This window comes from Peromyscus maniculatus, chromosome 3 (genome assembly GCF_049852395.1).
Source record: "Peromyscus maniculatus bairdii isolate BWxNUB_F1_BW_parent chromosome 3, HU_Pman_BW_mat_3.1, whole genome shotgun sequence".
Lineage (NCBI taxonomy): Eukaryota > Metazoa > Chordata > Mammalia > Rodentia > Cricetidae > Peromyscus > Peromyscus maniculatus.
Genome location: NC_134854.1, coordinates 127,199,975 through 127,220,104, shown reverse-complemented (window position 1 = coordinate 127,220,104; position 20,130 = coordinate 127,199,975). Strand labels below are relative to the sequence as shown.

General features: G+C 36.3%; 1 long non-coding RNA gene across 1 annotated transcript; it reads left to right on the top strand.

Moving 5' to 3' along the window:
• The first annotated feature begins 209 nt into the window (after positions 1-209).
• On the top strand, positions 210-3,883 carry LOC143272179 (uncharacterized). Its single transcript, XR_013049620.1, has 2 exons — positions 210-1,156; positions 2,838-3,883. It is a non-coding gene; the product is annotated as an uncharacterized LOC143272179 (long non-coding RNA).
• Positions 3,884-20,130: the final 16,247 nt, after the last annotated feature.

Sequence of the window (20,130 nt, the reverse complement as noted above, 5' to 3'; positions counted from 1 at the left end):
ATATAAATGGTTAAGTTGTTCTATGACTTCACCTGTAGTTATTATTATTGCTGGTCATTTTACACTTTACTTTTACCAGTTAGATTGGTAGCAAATCATTCATTTTTTTATTTCATTCATATTTATATCATAATTAGTAATGTAAAGCATCATAAAACTCATTGTTGTTAGTTCTCTTATCATATATTTCACAAGACTCTTTGTTCACAGGTACTTTTCTACCTTATTAAACTGATAATAGGCCCTATTTACTTAATCCAATTTTATATGTATTGATATTTTCCTGTGTGTATGTCTTTGCACATTTGTATAGTGCAGAAGAGGCCAGTAAGGGACATTGAATCTCCTTGCAGGGGAATAGCAGACACTTGTGAGATGCTGTGTGTGTTAGAACTAAACACTTTCTCCTGTAATAGTCACAAGTGTTCTCGACCATTTAGTTATCTCTCCAGGCCTTGATAATAGCTCTTCTTTGTATGTGTATGCCCACATTGAGAACATTTCTTCCAATTTAGAATAAACTATTATATCTTAATCATTGGAGCTTTCTGGGCAAGACTGATTTTGATGAAGTCTAATTTCAATTGTCTATTGAATGATTGATTAAAATACTCTAACAATCTCTTTCTGTCTTAAAAATTATTAAACTATCCTTCTAGGTTTTCTTCTAGAAGCTTCATTGCTTCAAATTTGGGATTTTGCTCTATGATTGAGATACAATTAATTTTTCTCTGTAGTATGAATTGAGACCAAATTTTCTCTCAACTAACTCCTCCACAAAATAGCCATAGATTTTTTTTTCATTTATCCACAGAATTCTTTATGTAATAAAATCAGTTTACGACATACCAGTATCAACCTCAGTATACTGGGTTTTGTTTCATTGATTACTTGAATCCTTATATAAGTGCTAACTTCTGTAGACACAAAGCAATTCATGAAAGCAATTACAGTAAGCGATCTGCTTTTACAAGATTTCTTCAAGATTGTCTTAGATATTCTAGGCTCTATAGCTCATCATATAATCATGCAATAAACTTGCTCAATCCTACATTTTAAAAACACTTTTCAGGATTTCTATTGGGACACATTGATTTTGTAAATGAACCTGAGGAGAATCAATGCATTTATATTGACTCTGCTAACTCATGTCCAGGTCAGTTCTGTATGCGTTTTGTCCTTGCTTCAATAACATTTTATACTTTTCAGCTTATATACCTTCTTGTGTATCCAATTTATTATTTTTTAATGCTATGGTATTATACATTTTTCAGTTTTCAAAAACTGCTTGTTGATTGCATGTGTATGTGTATTTATACACTAAAGTGAATTTATGTTCATGTCCCATCAAATTTACTTCTTCTTTCTGTTCATTTCTTTATATATTATTTTTTTTTACTTTCTGTCACTGGCTTATTTTATTTAATTTTCTATTCTATTCTATTAAATATTATTTTTCTACTTTATTCTACTCTATTAATAAGTGGTCTCAGGACAATGTTGAATGAGAATAATCTTTGCCTTGTTCCTTATGTATTTGGGGAAAACATTTGATTTTTCACAATTAAAAGTGACATTAGCTTTAGGTAATTTGGAAGTGTACAACATCTTATAGAAGTTATATTTTTCCATTGATAGGTGTTTTCCTTACCATAATAAATGCAGAGTTTTGTCAAGTGTTTCTAACCATTTACTGACATATGAATTTTCAAAATAATCTATAATAGAGTGATTAACATGTTTTTGTGTATTAATTTTGCTCTGCTTTCCTCACTTAATTGTAATATATTATCCAGCCTATATATCCTGTCAATTCAGTTTGCCTATATTATTGAAAGATTTTTGGTTTATAAGTGATATTAGTTTTCAGGTTTTGTGTTATACTTCAATATACTATACAATATTCAATATTTATATGTGATTTAAAACATTTATTTTTAGAATATACTATATTAAAATACATATTTAATATAAAATAAGTGAATGTGAAATGTATTAAATATATTCAAATACTTTATTTTCTAGCCAAGTGATTTAAACTATTCAGACAGTTTTACAAGTCTGGATAAAGTGGTATTCCAATTATATCTTTGATAAATGTTTTGGAAAGTTTGCTGGCTAGGTGGTGGTGGTGCACACCTTTAGTCCCAGCACCTGGGAGGCAGAGCCAGGTGGATCTCTGTGAGTCTGAGACCAGCCTAGTCTACAGAGTGAGATCCAGGACAGGCAACAAAGCTGCACAGAGAAACCCTATCTCAAAAAAACAAAAAATAAAAAATAAAATAAAATAAAGTTTGCTGATGTAGCCATCCTGACTCAAAAAAATAATATATAGTAAAAATAAAAGAAAGACAAACAAATCAAGTTACATGATACTTGGGAATTAAAGGAGAAGTTTGAAATGAAGCTTTTTATTACAGAAACTCTAGTTTATCTTGATCTTCAAACCTCTAATTGTGTGTATGAGTGGTTTTTTTTGTTTTTGTTTTTTTCTTTAATTATGTAACACTCTGCAGAAGCACAAAATATCAGGAAAAATGAGTGCAAGCATTATGGTCAAGTTTAGGTCAACTGGCCTCTCTTTGTTCAGAGTGAGAGAAGAATGTCCGATATTTGCATTTCCAAGAGATATGTAATGTGTAATTGAAGGAAAGTGGATGTACAAATGAAGAAATAGGTTGGACCTATAAAACAGATTTCCACCACACTCACTCATTGATTATGGAGTTTGTCTTTATGAGTGTAGTTTCTAAAAAGGCAATTGAAATCTAGGTCTTAGGATAGGCATAAGTTCTGGGAATCATGTCATATAATCCAACTACAGTTTGTTGATACAGGAAGGCAGTCCACCAAAATCATCCATACATCTCGAATGACCAGTTCCTCTTCAACTGTGTGTTTCAAACTTCATAGAGACTTGTAAGTATCTCAATGTCACAAATACCCATACTTAATTATCTACTCACCTTTTTCATTAATAATAAACAAAGACACCAAAAACAAATTTTGTAACCCTCAGTTAAGTTACAAGGATAGAGCACATGTAATCACTCAGTAGAAAAAGAGAAAAAATAATATATCAAATCAATGCTTTATAACTAAGAAGAATTTCACCCATTACCTAAGCTACTTAGTAGTTAACAACATACACAGATATTTTGTACATCTTTTATGAGATATTTCTTAGTTCTTTCTAGGACTATAAATTAGATTTCTACATCAGAAATGAGTAAAATGTTTATTTTCTTTAGCAATTTGACCCATAGAGCACTATAAGAAAAATAGTCAGTGATCTTAATATAATAACTAAAGTCAGTGGTGATAAAAGGAGACTTTGTGATGCTCAGAAGGACTTCTTCAAATGAGGAGAACACTTTGAAGTTCATGTGTTCTGTCCATTGTTGTCTTCCCTGGTTCTTTCTCCATGATAAATACAAACCTCCCTTCATGAGGATGAAGCAAATACAGATGAACTGTGGGCAAATACAGATGAACAAATACCTGTTGAATGCCCCAGCACTATAAAATGTACTAGTGAAAGCATATCTTACAGACCATCCTAGGCAAAATTCTCATTTCACAACTGATGGAGAAAGTCTAAAATGTAAATGATATTCTCATTTTATTCAACTACTGTATTAAGAATTAAAAAATATTGATACTTTCTGTAAAAATTCACTCCTCCCTCTCTCTGTATGGATCACCAAATATTGCAAATGTTACCAGCATAAGAACAGTACTAAACAGTGGATGTGATTGAATTAACACTTTTTTTGAGACAGAGTTTCCTGGAACTTATTCTGTAAACCAGACTAGCCTTGAACTCACAGCGATCCACCTGCTTCTGCCTCCTAAATGCTGGAATTAAAGGTGTGCTCCACTACCACCTGGCTCTGAGTTAACTTTCTTAATAGTCTCTGGGGGACAGGACGCAAGCACACATGTAAGGGGTATTCCTCTCATATTTTCTTTGTCTTGTGTGCATTTCCTCCTCCAGTCCAGTGTTATTTACTCTCCCTTAAAGAATCTCTACTAACCAAACATAAAACTTGGCTTTTAAACTCTAGCCTCCTATGAATGACTCAGGTGAAGCACAAGGTTTCTAAGACTACCATATGACAATACCAGGCAGTTCTATGTTTTCATTGGATTTCTTATTTTTTCAATTTGAGTATAATCTTGCTAAGGTACCATGGACTATTTCTTCATCTTAAGCCTTGCTCTTTGGGATATTCTCTCTACACTGGAAACAATTGGAAACTCTTCATTTTTTATTAACTCCCAAGGTAATATAAGCTCTAGAGTCAATGAAATTAAAAGAGTTATTTTAAAGATTCTGAGTTTTAGTTTTATGATGGGGATTGATTTTTTTTCCACTTAACATTATATTAGCCATAGAATCCCCTCCAAAGATAAAAAGCAGTCAACTGGTGGTTAATGAATGGCTTATTAATCAAAATCAACAAACAATTAAAAATTACAATTTATAGGCATATTTAACCAAAGCTATGCAATGAAGAAACCATGTACCTATTGTATATTTCCACCTGCAAGGACTGTGAAATATTTTTTTCTTCAATCTTATGACCTTTTTTATCTTTAATTGGTTTATACAGACCCCCACTGTTCCTCGTGAACAAGTGGGGTCAGTATAGCTTGCTAGCTCTGCCTGTCCATATCCAGGGATCATATTGAGAGGAAAACCTAAGATCATAGCTTTGATATTGAATTTTTCTCCTAAACTTGATTTATGATCCTTCATCATTTCCAAACTTTTTGGTTATCATCAATTCTGTTTATGTTCTCATTTTATGACACCAGCATGAAACAAGGACAATGGTAATTGGTACTATGTTGAAATTTAAGAAAAAAAATAATTATATTCAAGGATGCCTTCTGAACTTGAGGCATGAAAGCCAAAATGAGTAGAAGGTTCTTGGAGGTCACTTGTTACAATCTCTATCTTAAGCCTTTCCTTTTTCCTTCTGTCCTTACTTTCGTGTGTGTGCGTGTGCGCACCTGCGCACGCACACACATCTCAATGTATGTATATTCCTCACACACACCTCAATATGTATATCACTCATACACACACACACACACACACACACACACACACACACACACACACACACACACACTTGAATATGCCCATGGATGTGCATCCAAGGAGACTGTAGCAAGAAATCACTTTTTCTGTTCTGTTGGAACTAATTCTGGAGTTCATCATTTTGGGACTTGGATTGTGTACAGCATTCACCTGCAATCCTGTTTTCTCCTCCCTCCAAAGCATGGGGTCACCAGTACACATGATCATAGCCAGACTTTTACGTGTTCTAGAGATCTGAACTCAGTTCCTCATGCTTGTGCTGCAAGTGTTGTTAACCACACACTGAGCAACATCCCTGGCTCCTAAAAACCTCCCTTCATGTATCAACTTTGTGATCAGTTTTTGACAATCAGTGCTTGTTAGAGGCTTAACATGTGAGCAAATCTATCAGGACACCAGCAGGGACAGATGATTTACCAAGTGAGTAGAAGTTTCTTGAATATAATTTAGACATCCTTTCATTACTATAGCACATTAATGCTCTGAGAATACAATGCAAAGTTGAATCATTCCTCACACCAAGATTGGGCAAAGCAGGCTAGTGTCTGTTCCTTCCTCATTTTTATCTCTGTCAATCTACCCACATTTCTACCTTATACCTATCATTAGCCACAATGTTTGCAATGATTTTTTGTCTTTTTAGTCTTTTTCTGTGATATATTTAGTGAAAGTGTTTCTGTTGGACCTTAATTTCAAACTTTAAGTTCTCAAGACAGATGAGCAGTTCAACAATATGATCTGCTAACAAGCATGCTGCTAGCTAGGGAGTCACCATGGAGACCATCTGAGACAAAGATCATGAAGATGAACAACTTTGAGTTAATTTCTTCTCAGTGTTGTGGCATTTGGTTCATTGGTTCACGTGTTGTGGTTTCTCTCCAAGGAATCATCAGAGAAACAGAAGTTTCTCACTAACATGATTCATTACTCATTACAGAGTAAAATTCAAATTAAGTCAGGTCCAAGACACATCCTGTTTGTAATGTGTTATTCAAATAAGGAAAAATGAAAATCAAAGTGTCATAAACATGCAAAAAGTTTTCTTCTAATTACATAATTATGAATGACCCAAAAGTTGGATTTCCCAGTTTTTACCCCCAGACCCTGATTATTATTGGACAACATTGACTTCATTCATTTTGGATGATGGTTCCTAGGATTCCAAAGCATAATTTATCATCAGATTAAGGACCATTTTTGACTCTTAAACAGTTTCTGGAAGTGATATATACTTTTTTTTTTTAAATCATGTTTCTGAATGTTCCATTTTATAGCTGAATTGTATGAAATCTAATCAAAAGTAATAGTAACAATTTTAAGATTCAATTATGAGTCTATAAGAAATAGCCCTTTGATTCAAAGCTCAAGAAATCCCATGGAACATAATGGATTAATAAAATCAAGCAATTGATCAAGAAGAGACTTTGAAAATGCATCTGGTCCAGATGGAAGTCTTCAGCTTGCTCTCCAGCAGTGTCTACTCTTCCTAATTAAATGGCTTCATGCTTTTACCAAGGTGCTCTCCAGGAAAAAAATGATAAAAGCTTAATTTGATCCTCCTTGCCTGGACTTTAACACCTGGACACTTTACATGTCCTTCTTTTTATCCTACTCAACTCTTTCTTGGTGCCCATCCCTCTAGATAATAAACATGAAATGAAATTTTAAATCATCCCCTGGATTTTTAAGAAACATTGCTCACATACCTGGCTGGCTGCATCTTGATAATGTATCCTTTGTAATAAATCATTGTTGCTCTTATATTTTTAGCCATAAAGACTTATGCCTGGGTCCTTAAGATGATTCTTTCTTGAGCATGAGGATTGAAATTGGAAATTGCTTTTATATATACATTTCAAGGAAAAATACTAAAAGCTACATTTATATATACAGTCCTTTGAAATATACAAATCATTCTACTTGCATTATTTCATTAGATCTACAACATCAACCCTGTTAATTAGGCAGAGAATGAAATGTTCATTTGCGTTCCCATGATTATGTGAGCTAAGTATATTTATGAGAACTACTGTGCCTGCTAAATAAGCCAAACTGAAAATACTGGACCCCAGGGCTGGGAATATGGCTCAGTCAGTAGAGTGCTTGTTGTACAAGAATGAGAATCTGAGTTTAGATCCCTCTCACAGACATAAAAAGCTGGGTGTAGTATGTTCATGTAATCTCTGCTTCTATGAGGTAAATCTAGGAGGATCACTAGACATTGCTAGTTATTCAGTCTAACCACCAGTGAGTTATTGGTTCAGTGAGAGACTCTGTATTTAAAAAAAAAAGTGGTGAGCTTTTAAAAATGTACTAGATGCACACATACACATGAACACATATACATAATAGATAGAATCTAGGCCCCATAAATAGTATACTTTGGCATGATATTTACTTTTTGACATATTGTTTTCAGTGGCCTAACATATATAGCCAGAAACAAGTGCACGGTTTTGAAGTTAGGAGAACTAATTTTATTATATTTGTAAATATTTTCCACAGTCCATATATCTGATATATAATTCTCTCCATTGAGGGCATAGATTTTCTGACTTTAAATATCTACCTCATTCTTGGTACAGAGAGGTGAAGTATCATAAAGTAGAACAGTGGTAAATGATTGTTTTAACCATTATTATGGAATGGTTAAGGAAAAGCTATATATAAGACATGTTTCATAGTAAATGCTCAATGACATCTCTTGCAAGTACATTTATGTCCATCCATTGATACTATATCCTCTTTTGTTCTTCCCTTTATTTTAAACCTCCCTTTACAAAACTCCAATACATCTTTAAGTCCGTAGTCAATTACTTCCAGGACTGTCCGTGAAGGAAACAAGTTTTTAAGGACTTGCCTTAAACTACACTAGGGTGAGTGCCAGTGTAGTTAAAAACCTGTTTCTTTTATTGAAGTAAGTACCACAAATAAACAACATCAAGACTCTCGAATATCAATAACACAACCTAAAGTTAGAATACATCACAAGCAGCCATTATAAATTTGAACTCTATCCTCACGAAGAGACATTTGAATTTTTAATACCATATTTACTTCTCTAGGGGATATTTTAGAAGAATTTGATGTTTAGATGCATATGTTAGCACTGATTCATCCAGCTTTCATGTCCTGCAAATGTTGACTGAGCTACAAGCACATGCCAAAGCCCCTCAAAGTATTCCACCTGCCGGTCTTACTTAGGCTATGCAGGTAAACCTCACTGCTGTGGATACCATTTGGCTTCATTTGTTACACAGGTTTCATATGTTAGAAGGATTAGTCTCCAGGTTGGCAGTGCTGGGAGATGATGCCGAACTTCCAAGAGGTAGAACCTAGAGGAATGTCTTTAGTTACTGAGAGTGAATTCAGAAAGTTTTAGGAAGGATTAAGGTATGCTGTCACATATACACAGAGGGCCTAGGACAGTCCCATGCAGGTTTCCTAGTTGTGAGTTCAGTCCCTGTGAGCACCTATGGGCCTAAACTTTAGAAATTACTCCAAAGTCTTGTATTGTCCAATATGTCTATACAGACAGTGGTACACTGGACAGATTTTGGGCTGTGGAGTGTGGCTGCTTTGCTTGGAATCCTCAATCTTTTACACTTACTGCATCACATTGGGAAGTTTTTTTGTAACTCTGGGGAAAATGCTTTTAATGAAATAATAATGGCCCCAATCTTTGGGTCTTAGAAGGATCAGCTCTTAAATGAAGATAAAACTTAACAAATAAATATTGCCATGTGAATAATACCCCTTTCCCCATTTCTATGTGTTGCAATTGTAGGTCCCTTTCCCTTGGTTTGTTTTCTTGTTTTGTTTTGTTTGTCTTGTTTTGTTGTATCATTTTTCCTTTCCCAGGAAAATGGCACTCTTTTTCTTTGGAGTAGGAGATACAACCTTGATATCAGAGCTCACACATCATGTCCTGGAAAGTATGAGGTATTTTTATTCATTATTTTCTCAACCTATTCCAAATACCCTTCATTCTTCCTAGTGTTCTTCCAAATGCCTGTAGACCTGACTATTCATTGAAGCTACTTTCTCCTGAGAAAGCATTGCTCCTCTTGAAATAGAAAGCAAGGTGTCTATGAGAATAATGCACATGTGAAAGACAACAGACTGGTCCCCAGAGGAAAAGATCCCCTTTATTAGAAACAGAATAAAGACAAAAAAATCAATCGTACAAGGTATTGAAAATCTGGGAGACACTAAAGTTGATTTACTCGTTTAAGATTTATACCCAGTCTATTTTAATGAAGGATTCAAAGTTGTGGCAGATGAGACTAAAATCATTTTCTTGAACTGTGTTTCAGACTATAATTATAAGTTTGCATCCTAGCAGATGAAGTTAAGCTGATTATTGCAAATGAGCTATTGGAAATCAATAGCCTAAAACCATTCTATTAGTACCTGTACAATCACCTCAGAATTATAAGTAATATTTATACTTTCAAACATTGACATTTTCAGGAAATGAGGTACAGAACATTTGCATGGATACACTCTCCAGTGGTTGCCCGGTTCTGATGATTAAAACAAGTTGTGAATGGATCTAAGGCTATTTAATATATACCCAGTTATAGTTCTCTGTTCTCAAAGGATAAATGGAGCCTGGTTCCTATAGCACTCGCTCGGGTTAAGAGAGGATTCTGGGTTTTTGACATATGCATTGTGTTGCATGAATCTTAAAAGTTCTTATTAATAAAATCAAAACTGTAGCCAGGTATTGAGGTGAAGCTGGAAGATCAGAGAACAAGAACAAACCACAGCTACCTCACCTAGCTGGATCCTCAACTGATCCTGTTTCTTCAGACTGGATGCCTCTGAGTCCTCCTCCAGAATGAATCTCAGCTGAACTGCTGCTCCAAAGCCTGAAAGCTTAACTAGCCAAATGCTTCTGGTTTCTGGTCCTCATGCCTTATATATCTTTGTGCTTTCTGCCTCACTCCCTGGAATTAAAAGCTTACTTTCTGGGATTAAAGGCATGAGTGACCATGCTTGGCTGTATCCTTGAAAACATTGATTTCTGCCTCTGGAATGCTAGGATTAAAGGCATGTGCTACCACTGCCTGTCCTCTATGTTTAATATTGTGGCTGTTCTGTCTCCGACCCCAGATAAGTTTATTAGGGTTCACAATATCTCGGGGAACACAATACCACCTCAGCATTGTCTAAGGGGAACAAACAAATTTAAGTGATGGTATCATAGTTAAGTTTCTCCTGTAGAATGTAATGAACACACACACACACACACACACACACACACACACACACACACACACACACACACACACTGGGTAGCCATTCCAGCTTCAATCTGGAAGTTCCAACCCCCATTGAGACTCTGCCAACTGTCAAGCCTATGAGGCGGGACCAGGGGAGGTGCCTGCAGACCCGAGATCTAGATGGGCAAGTGCTCTCTCTGTTTTGGGACCCTGAACGTTGGAGGTGGACCGAGCAGAGCTCCAGAGAACACCGCTGGACTGCAATACACCTTTCCCAGACCCTGCGACCTACCTTTTCCTTTTTGTTAGTTACCCACTAAATAAATCTTCCTTTTAACTAAGTTGAGTGGCCTTAATAATTTCACCAATATCTGGCACCCAATGTGGGGCAAATTCCAAAGGCCTGGGTGGCTCCCACCCTCTCCTCCCTGGTTGGCGGTTACCTAAACCCACCTTCAAAGTTCCATATAACCAGGGAATGCCTACACAGTTCCATTCCCGAAAAAGGGAGCAGCTAGTCCGGTCTCAGTTCCCTAGCTTAGCCCCGAAACGAAAGAGTCACTCCCCTGCTCCCTGGCATGCTCCCTGCGTGCTGGCCCAGGTTTCTGCCATCTCCAACTCCAGCCAAGATCGCCAGCAGGCCCTGTTTTGGTGCTATACCAACACCACCTGCTGGCTGAAAAGTGCTACTACATGCCCCAAAACCACGAAAGGTAAGCATATTGTTTCAAGTAAAGGTACTTGATAATTTTACACCTTAAAATTTACTAACAAATTTTAAGTAATCCTTGTAATATGGCCGACAACATTACCTCACAAGAATTTAAAAACCTTTTTGCCTGTATGATGAATGACATCTTCCTGGAAATATATGACATTCCTAAGGCATATCTGGCCTGTACCATTTTGGCATTCATCATAATAATTCACACAGTGTTCAAACACTGGTTTAAGAACAAAGATGAGTCATTATTGGGACTGATACAGGCTTTAAAAGATAGCAATGAAGGCTTACAGAAAAAGATTTTCTTTCTGGAACCTGCTTTAAAAGATAGCAATAAAGGCTTACAGAAAAAGATTCTTTCTCTAGAATCTGCTAATCAGGATTTACAAAACAGGCTTGTACCCAAAATTGATTTTATTGATAATAAATATGAATATTTAATGGATAGAACACTAACTCTCCAGAGTGAAGTTGTGGCTACTCAGACATTATATAAGGAAGAAAGATTATCATTAATTGATAAGATAAGGTCCATTGAATCATGTGTTTCCGAGGAACATAAAAAGTTCTATGATTTCATGAGAAATCTGGAGTCCCTTGCAAGAGAGGAGGTTCACTCCCTAGAACAGACCCTAGGTGCTCGTTTGCAAGCCCTAGAAGAAACTCTCAGTAAACATGACAAGGTAACTAATAAGCAGAAGGTCAAGACCATAGAGGTTGTAACATCTCCAAATGGCTCTCATACAATGGCTTATCCTGTTATCATCCACGAGAAGCCAGCAGATGACACACACCCCGAGCCATATATAGCATATACATTACAACCAATTTCAACAAGGGACTTTAAAAATATAAAGGAAGCAGTAGTTACATATGGGATACACTTCACATACATAAAACAGATGTTAAATTCGTGGTCTACCTCACATAGAATCATTCCAGATGACTGGCATCAGTTAATTTCAGCTGTTCTAGAATATAGCCAGCAGTTACAGTGGAAAAGCTGGTTGAGAGAAGAGGCAAAAAATTTAGAACAACAAGGTAAAATAAGAGATTTTGTGATTTCCCAAGATCAAATACTTGGTGAGGGATGTTTCTCTGACAGGAATGTACAAGCCACTTATGATAAGCATACAATATCCCTATGCCGTACAGCAGCTCTAAATGCTTGGGAAAAAATTCCAGAACCTGGAAAACCAACTGAGGTATATACAAAGATATTTCAGGGAGCCCACGAACCCTTCACTGATTTTTTTTACAAAGACTGAACACAGCTATAACAAGAGCTGTGTCAGATAAAGAATTAAGAAAAGTATTAACTGAGTCCTTGGCGTTCCACAATGCTAATGCAGAATGCAAGTACACCATTAAAGATCAGATCAGCTCCTTTGGAAGAATGGATTCAATATACAATGGTGTTCAGTCTCTTAACTACAGTAATGAGGCTTGGATAGGAGAGACAAATCCCAGAGGTGAAAGAAGGCCCCATAGTACCAAATGTTTTAAATGTGGTGCACCAGGTCATATAAGTAAAAACTGTACATGGGGTACTCCTAGAAGTAATATTCCTTCTAGGAGTAGCCTAAACAGGAGAACCCAACCACCTCCTGGATTATATAGAAGATGTGGCAAACGCTGACATTGGACCAGTGAGTGCAGATCAAAAATAGATATACAAGGCAACCCTTTACTGGCGGGAAACGCCTCAGAGGGCCTCTTGCAGGCTTCCAAATCAAACGTAGTAGGAACATTCCCAGCCACTGTGGAAGAAATTCCTCTCCAGGACAACTGAATAAACCAATGGCTAATGAAAAACCGATACTGCAATGGATGATAAAACAGCTTTGATAGATGGATCACAGTTTACTAAGAACACTATAAAACAAAAATTTTGGCAGACTTCCATAAATGAACAAAAACTAAAGCTTAGAAATCGAACTAATGGCCTGTTTCTGGAGGGCCTGGTAGACACAGGTGCAGATGTGAATTAATTACACCAAAATCATGGCATCCGAATTGGCCTCTTCAAGAGGCAGATGTCCAACTTTTAGGGATTGGCACCCTATCTCAAATAAAACAGAGTTCAAGATGGGTTGAATGCATAGGTCCAGAAGGACAGAGAGGAATGTTGAAACCATATGTAGCAAATGTAGCAGTAAATCTTTGGGGCTGAGATCTGTTACAACAGGGGAATACCCAGATTAAAATTCCTACACATTGAGAAAAGGATTACAGACCAATGCATGTTTCTAGGAGTAATATCATCACGTGCTATTAAAATCAGTCACCAACCATTCAGGCTGTTCACAAACAGAGCACGACTGTTGTTGAACTCTTAGAAGTACCAACTGCCTTACCTTTAAAATGGCTAACTAATAAACCTGTCTGGGTTGGACAATGGCCTTTGACAAAAGAGAAGCTACAAGCTTTAGAACAGCTGGTTCAAGAGCAGTTAAATGCTCAACACATTGAAGAATTTACCAGCCCTTGGAATTCTCCTGTATTTGTTATTTAAAAAAATCTGGTAAATGGAGAATGCTGACAGATCTGAGAGCCATTAATAAAGTAATTCAGCCAATGGGCTCTCTACAGACTGGGATGCCCTTGCAGTCTCTGCTACCCAAAGAATGGCTTATAATAGTTATCGACTTAAAAGACTGTTTCTTTACCATACCCTTACAAGAAAATGATAGAGAAAAATTTGTCTTCACAGTACCCAACAGAGATAACATCACCCCCTAAAAGGCAGGAAGCAATTCTAAGAAAACGACACCCCTTCTTCCTTAGGTTTCATAATTCTCAGGGTTATGGATGATGGTTATAGGGTTGGGGGTGGAAGAAAATATTACACTCAGTATTCTAAAAAAAAGGCAGGGGGAGAAGAAATGGAATGAATAGGTATAAGATATGATGGTAGATCATTGTATATACTAGTAAACAAATTTAGTAAAATAGCAACCTTAGATAATTTGCACTGTAATTTGTACTGTTATGGATTCTTATATGTTGATATAAATGTAAACTATTTTTATATTCCTGTTTAAGATAATTTGTATATTGATACAAATACAGAACTATATTTGTTATAATGTACATATATTTCTACTCTTATTTGAAATATTTTTATATTGATACAAATGTAAATTTATATCTGTTATACTTTATGTATGTTCTACTTCTGTTTAGGATATTTGGTATATTGATATATATTTAAGATTATTGTCATATTACATATTGCACTATATATTCCTACCTCTGTTATAAATATCTTGTGTATTGTCACAATTTTGAAGTCATCGTTCTTCACCATACATTTGCTTAGAGACTGTGTACCTTGTTTACGTGAAGCCTTAGTCCTTAGGTTATTTCAGTAGATAAGACTTACAAATTTATAGTCACCTATGCCTGTCATCTCTATAGTTACATTAGTTATGTTATCCAGATTTACAGATACATAGGTCAGATGGACAGGTAATCTTCAAACACTTCATAGACTTAGAGAATATGGCATTTAAATAACTTAGAATTCTGTTGATGTGAGACACAATTGCTCCTGGCTGCACCAATTTGATCCCGAGAGAATGTTGGGCTTCTAAGACATTGCCATTTGGAAGTTTGTCTTCTTGGCACAAAATGGCCTACTGGGCAAAGAACTGCCCTTGCCTTGACGGTTGATAGTACAAATGCAATGCTGTCCTTTCTGGACAAGTGGGACACAAGGAAAGCGACCACTGTACTCTGCCAAGACAGGGTAAGATGGTCTTTCAGAATTCCTGCTTTCTGAAAATGGTCTGTTAGATACTCTAAGCCTGTAGCCAGTTTGAATGCACCAACAATGCTGAGAAACATTAGGTGACTGTCCAAGCTGCCAGTTGTTTTGGTCTACCCTTACAAGATTCCCGAAAGTTGCTTGCATCCAACTACTATTTCTCAGGTACCATTATGTTCCTTCTCAGGTCTTTGATGGGATTGAATACTAGCAGTTATAGTTACAACTTAGTATATATAATATCTTAGATAGAACATATTAAGTATTAGATTCAGGTTCTTTAGGATAGGACACCTTTTGGAATGATCTTTATAACATGTCATTTACCTATGCTCTATACTTCTCTGGATTTTAGTATGTGTTTCTTGCTTGATATTGTTTGCATTGGTTGTAGTTCCATGTTATCTAGGTCATTATCCCTCATTATTCCTGGACAATATTTGATTACCATTCCTTTGTATATAGTCTTGTATTAGTTTAGAACCTTCTTATTTAGACAAAAAGGGGGAGATGTAGTGGGTAGCCATTCCAGCTTGGATCTGGAAGTTCCAACCCCCATTGAGACTCTGCCAATTGTCAAGCCTATGAGGCGGGGCCAAGGGAGGATCCTGGAGCCCCGAGATCTGGATGGGTGAGCGCTCTTTCTGTTCCAGGACCCTGAACAATGGAGGTGGACCGAGCAGAGCTCCAGAGAACACCACTGGACTGTGATATACCTTTCCCAGACCCTGCAACCTACCTTTCCCTTTTTGTAAGTTACCCACTAAATAAATCTTCTTTTTAACTAAGTGGAGTAGCCTTAATAATTTCACCAATGTGTGTGTGTGCATGTGTGTGTGTGTGTGTGTGTGTGTGTGTGTGTGTGTGTGTGTGTGTGTTTCCTTAAAACAAATGATGCCAGGATCCTTCTGCCCTTTGTTAATCAGCCTAGTATAGTGTGGTCTATGTTTTGACATCATAATATACTTTCATATCCTCTCTGTTGCTTACTTCTTCAGTCCAATATTTTACTTTGTTTTGTTATTGTCACACTCCAGGAATCTATAAGAGTCACTGTGGGTTTATCATCCCTTCGGGGTCCAGTGTTAACATAAACTCCCCGTCTCTAGTAACTCATTCAAGGAAGTTTAATGTTAACTTTGTGAAGGAAAGCAAGCAAGGGCCACAGGCTAGTTACTCCTCTTGCTTAGCACATCTGTTTTCTCTGCTGGGATCAACAAGATACATTTCCAATGCAGAGTTACTTGGAAATGGCACAAACATTGGCCAGTTACCCATTATTAAGTTCTACAAGAGACCTATATTCTCTATGAGTGAAAGGTAAATAACTTACATCCATTTGGCTGTGCTGAAATATGCTGTTACTATTGTGACCCTGATCCTTTATCTTTCAAGTAAAGCAATTGCAGCTTTTGAAAACCTTTTATGGAATATAAATCCAGAAATTCCCAGCTGACAGAGTTGGTGCTGGAGTACTGCTGCTGGGTTTTACGACTAAATTTTCAATTTCTGGGATAGATTGATGGCATAGAATATGCATAAGTGTTTGCAGGAACTGAGGATGGAAGTTTGAATCCTGACTTTTCTATTCATGAGTATACACGCAATAACTTATTTTTAAACTCCTTAAACTTCTTTACCATGGGTGAATGGGGCTAATCATACCTAATTTCAGGTTTGCAGTGATGGATATTAGACATAATGCAAGCAGTTACTTGGCCAAGTCATTATTATATATAATTATTATAATTAAGATTCCTAGAGAAATACTTGTATTGATTCAGTAATGCATAACGGGGGAGCCTAATTAGTCCTCTTCCAAAGAACTGTTTGATTACTTATCAGGTTATAATGATAGAGGCTTCAGCAAGGACACAGATGCCACACATCAAAGTAGAAACAAAGCACAAGATTTATGCATAAGAAGACTGACTGTTCACAGAATCACAGGTCAGTTGAGCTACTAAATCATATATATGCTGCATCACAAGAAGCTCAAAACCTAATAATTAAAAAATAATAACTTTTCCCCCATAATTCTGTGGGTGAGCTATTTATGCTGAGATGACAGAAGGAGTCACCTTTTCCTGGGACTGCACATGTAGGTGACTTGGGAGACTGAACGGAATTGTTGTTTCCTGATGGTGTCATTTGGCATTGTCTATACATCATTTCCTGTTAAGTGGGCCAGTCTCTCCCTGTGGCCATGTATCCTCAGGCAGTCTAAACAGGCTTCCTTATAGTGGAATTTCATGGTTGTATGAAGGCCAGGGCAGACAATAAAGACTTTTGAGTGCCAAGGCTTTGCACTTTCTGTTAAAAAAATATTACATGTACTACATTTTGTTAGACAAAGCAAGAGTTAAATTCAGCACATGCTAATGGGATGAGAAAATATTCTGCCTCTGTGTTGGAAGTCATACATGGCACATTACATAGGGGCATTCATATAAGAATGGAGGAAAAATTGCAGACATCTATTCAAGCAATCTGTCACACAACTCTTGGCTCAAAGCAGAGAGTAAAGGGTTAACGACTGTACGAGAATTATGAATTTAGATGCCTCCCAAAAAGCAATGTTGGTAGAATAAAAACCAGACAAATGAATGTCTTCCAACCACCTCTTACTCTAACAATTACAGGCCACTGAACACTAATAGTTCCATAGAATTGGAAATCATAGGGGGGGAAAAAAGGGAATTACTTAGCATATCTTACCCATAATTCTCACATGACAGAGGAAGAAGCTAAGAAAACTGAATAAACTTGGAGGAATAAGTAGATGATATTCAACGTAGAAAGGGGGTCAGCCCATTATGGTGGCTACAGTGTATATATTATATTTGGGCATATTAGACTTGAACTCCTGGCCTGTCACTTTCCTTCATAGTGATGACTTGTGAAACATTTCTATTATTTCAGCTTTGGCTCTGTTCTGTGTTTTTTAATATGTAATATGAGAAATACCTTCCTTGTCAGATTATTACAAGAAATGGTTGAGAATACATATAATGTGTGAATGCCTACCTTAGCATAGTAAACAGTGGTGCTTGGCTAGCAATCAATTAGGGAGTCATGTGTCAACAGTTGTTAGAAAAAGCCAATGTATATTGCTTTTGCTAAAATCAACGTCTTGTGACTTGGTTAGGACTTAATTTTCTGGTTAATTGTTTCACTTCTCTTTTGCACTTTACATGAGCAGGCAATTACCAAGAAGCCCCTCGGGTCCATTTCAAGCCTGTCTAAGAGCCTATGGAGCATTCTGGGCTGCTCAGTTCCTGGGTATATATCCTTTTGTAAAGGAAGTTGTTGCTCCCCCAACAATGGTGACGGGAGCTGGCAAACCATGTCTTTATATAATCACATTTGCCCAAAATGTCACAGGTGCTTCGTTTGCCAGCATTTTTTTTTTATTTTAGCCTCCTTCTACACATGAAAGAAATACATAGTTCTGAAGTACAGAGGCAATGCAGATGCTACAGCTGGAAAAATTAAGGGGAGGCTGAGACAGACAGAGGAGACACTTCTTTGTATGACTTGGTCCCAGAGAAATGGGCTGTCCCTGTAGACTATTCAGCCTGCACTCCTGGCCCCCAATGCTAATGAATCAAACTATTCTTCTGGCAACAGAAAAAGTCTATAACTAGTGATCAGTCTATTAAAAAGGAATGTTTCCACATGGCAAAGCCACTTTATCACCTCTCTTGAGAATCCAAATATTGTATGGTACTTGGAGTTGTGATCTCATCTTATTGAATATTCTTCCCTGGGTTTTTTGGGCTATTACATAGTGAAATTTTTACACATTTATTCCAAAATACTTAATTTGATCAAAATGAATTTGGATAGATTAGATTAGATCAAGATATTAACTTATTGATATCAGGACTTCTAAGAGTCTTCAGATTAATGAAAGTATTTCATGAAAACTCTATCAAGAAGACAAAGCAGTGTGCACTAAATAAAATTGGTCACGGAAGATGCCTTTTGAGAAGAGTTTTCATTTATTATTCCCTGGACAGCATTTTCAGATAAATAAACATCATCAATATATACTTCCAATTTGCATAGTATAATACATTTTTTCATTCTCCATATCTGATATTGAGTTCTAGAGGGAAAAAGACCCATCAACAAGGTTGTTGAAGATTCCAACAAGCATGTATTCATATGATAATTTTATGTCAACCCATTGTAGCGAATTAAAATTCAAGAAGTTTGAGTGCTCATGTCTCTTATGCAACACTTCTCCCAGTTCTCTAAAGGCAAGACATGTGCTTTGACTTGAGTTATTTTCTAACAGAAATACCTGAGTTGTGTATACACTCATAATTCCTGACCTTGTGCATTCTGGGTGTAATAATTTTTTAACTTTGAAATGCCAAGATTTGTAGGAAGCATTAGCTACATTTCCTACACAGTTGAAACAAATGGCAAGTTGTAGGAGGTGACAGCACAATAATGGTCTAATGCTTTAATGTCACTTATAACTTCATATAATACTTTCATATATTATATGCATATTTTTGCTCATGAATCTCTTTAGCAGGGACTATAGAGACAGAACTAGTTCCTTAAACATTAAATATTTGCTGTAAAAAACATAATAAAAGTTCTGCACATAGAGTTAGAAATTTATTGATCCTAATGCTTGATTTCATGATTTACTTTAAATGTGCATGTTTGAGCTTACACAAGTCATTTGCATGAAAATAGATATCAGGAAAAAGACTGACAATAAAAATGAGGAATGATTCATAATATGTAAGGTCTGTTCCTCAAAGATTCATAATGCATTTTACAATGCTGAAGATCTCCAAAATACTTTAGTAAGTGAATACAGTTAAATTGATTATGGTTAATTTATTTTAAAAAGTAACAGAAAGCCATGTTTCTCTTATATCATTTGAGAGCAGGATGTTTGGAGATGCAAGTCTCTTCAATATGCATCAAAATATCAATAGACATAATAGAAAGAAAGTAAAGCAGAACGTTGCTTCAACACCTGCCCTGTTCTAAGTGAGCAACCTGCATTGCCTCCTTGATCTACTTCACCAGTCTAAAATGATTGACAGTGGTGATAATCCAAAAAGATCCATAAAGAGGCCTGTTTTTTAATATTACCTATATGGAAAGATGACAGACTCACAAACAGATCTGTTTTGTGTAAGGATAGGGAGTTTCTACTTTTTGGGGACTGTCCCAAACATTGAAACATTTCCTTCAAATACTATCAAAATTTATTTCAGGAGAAACTGCTCATCTCTTCCGTTGCTGCCCTAGCTTATTGCCATTTATT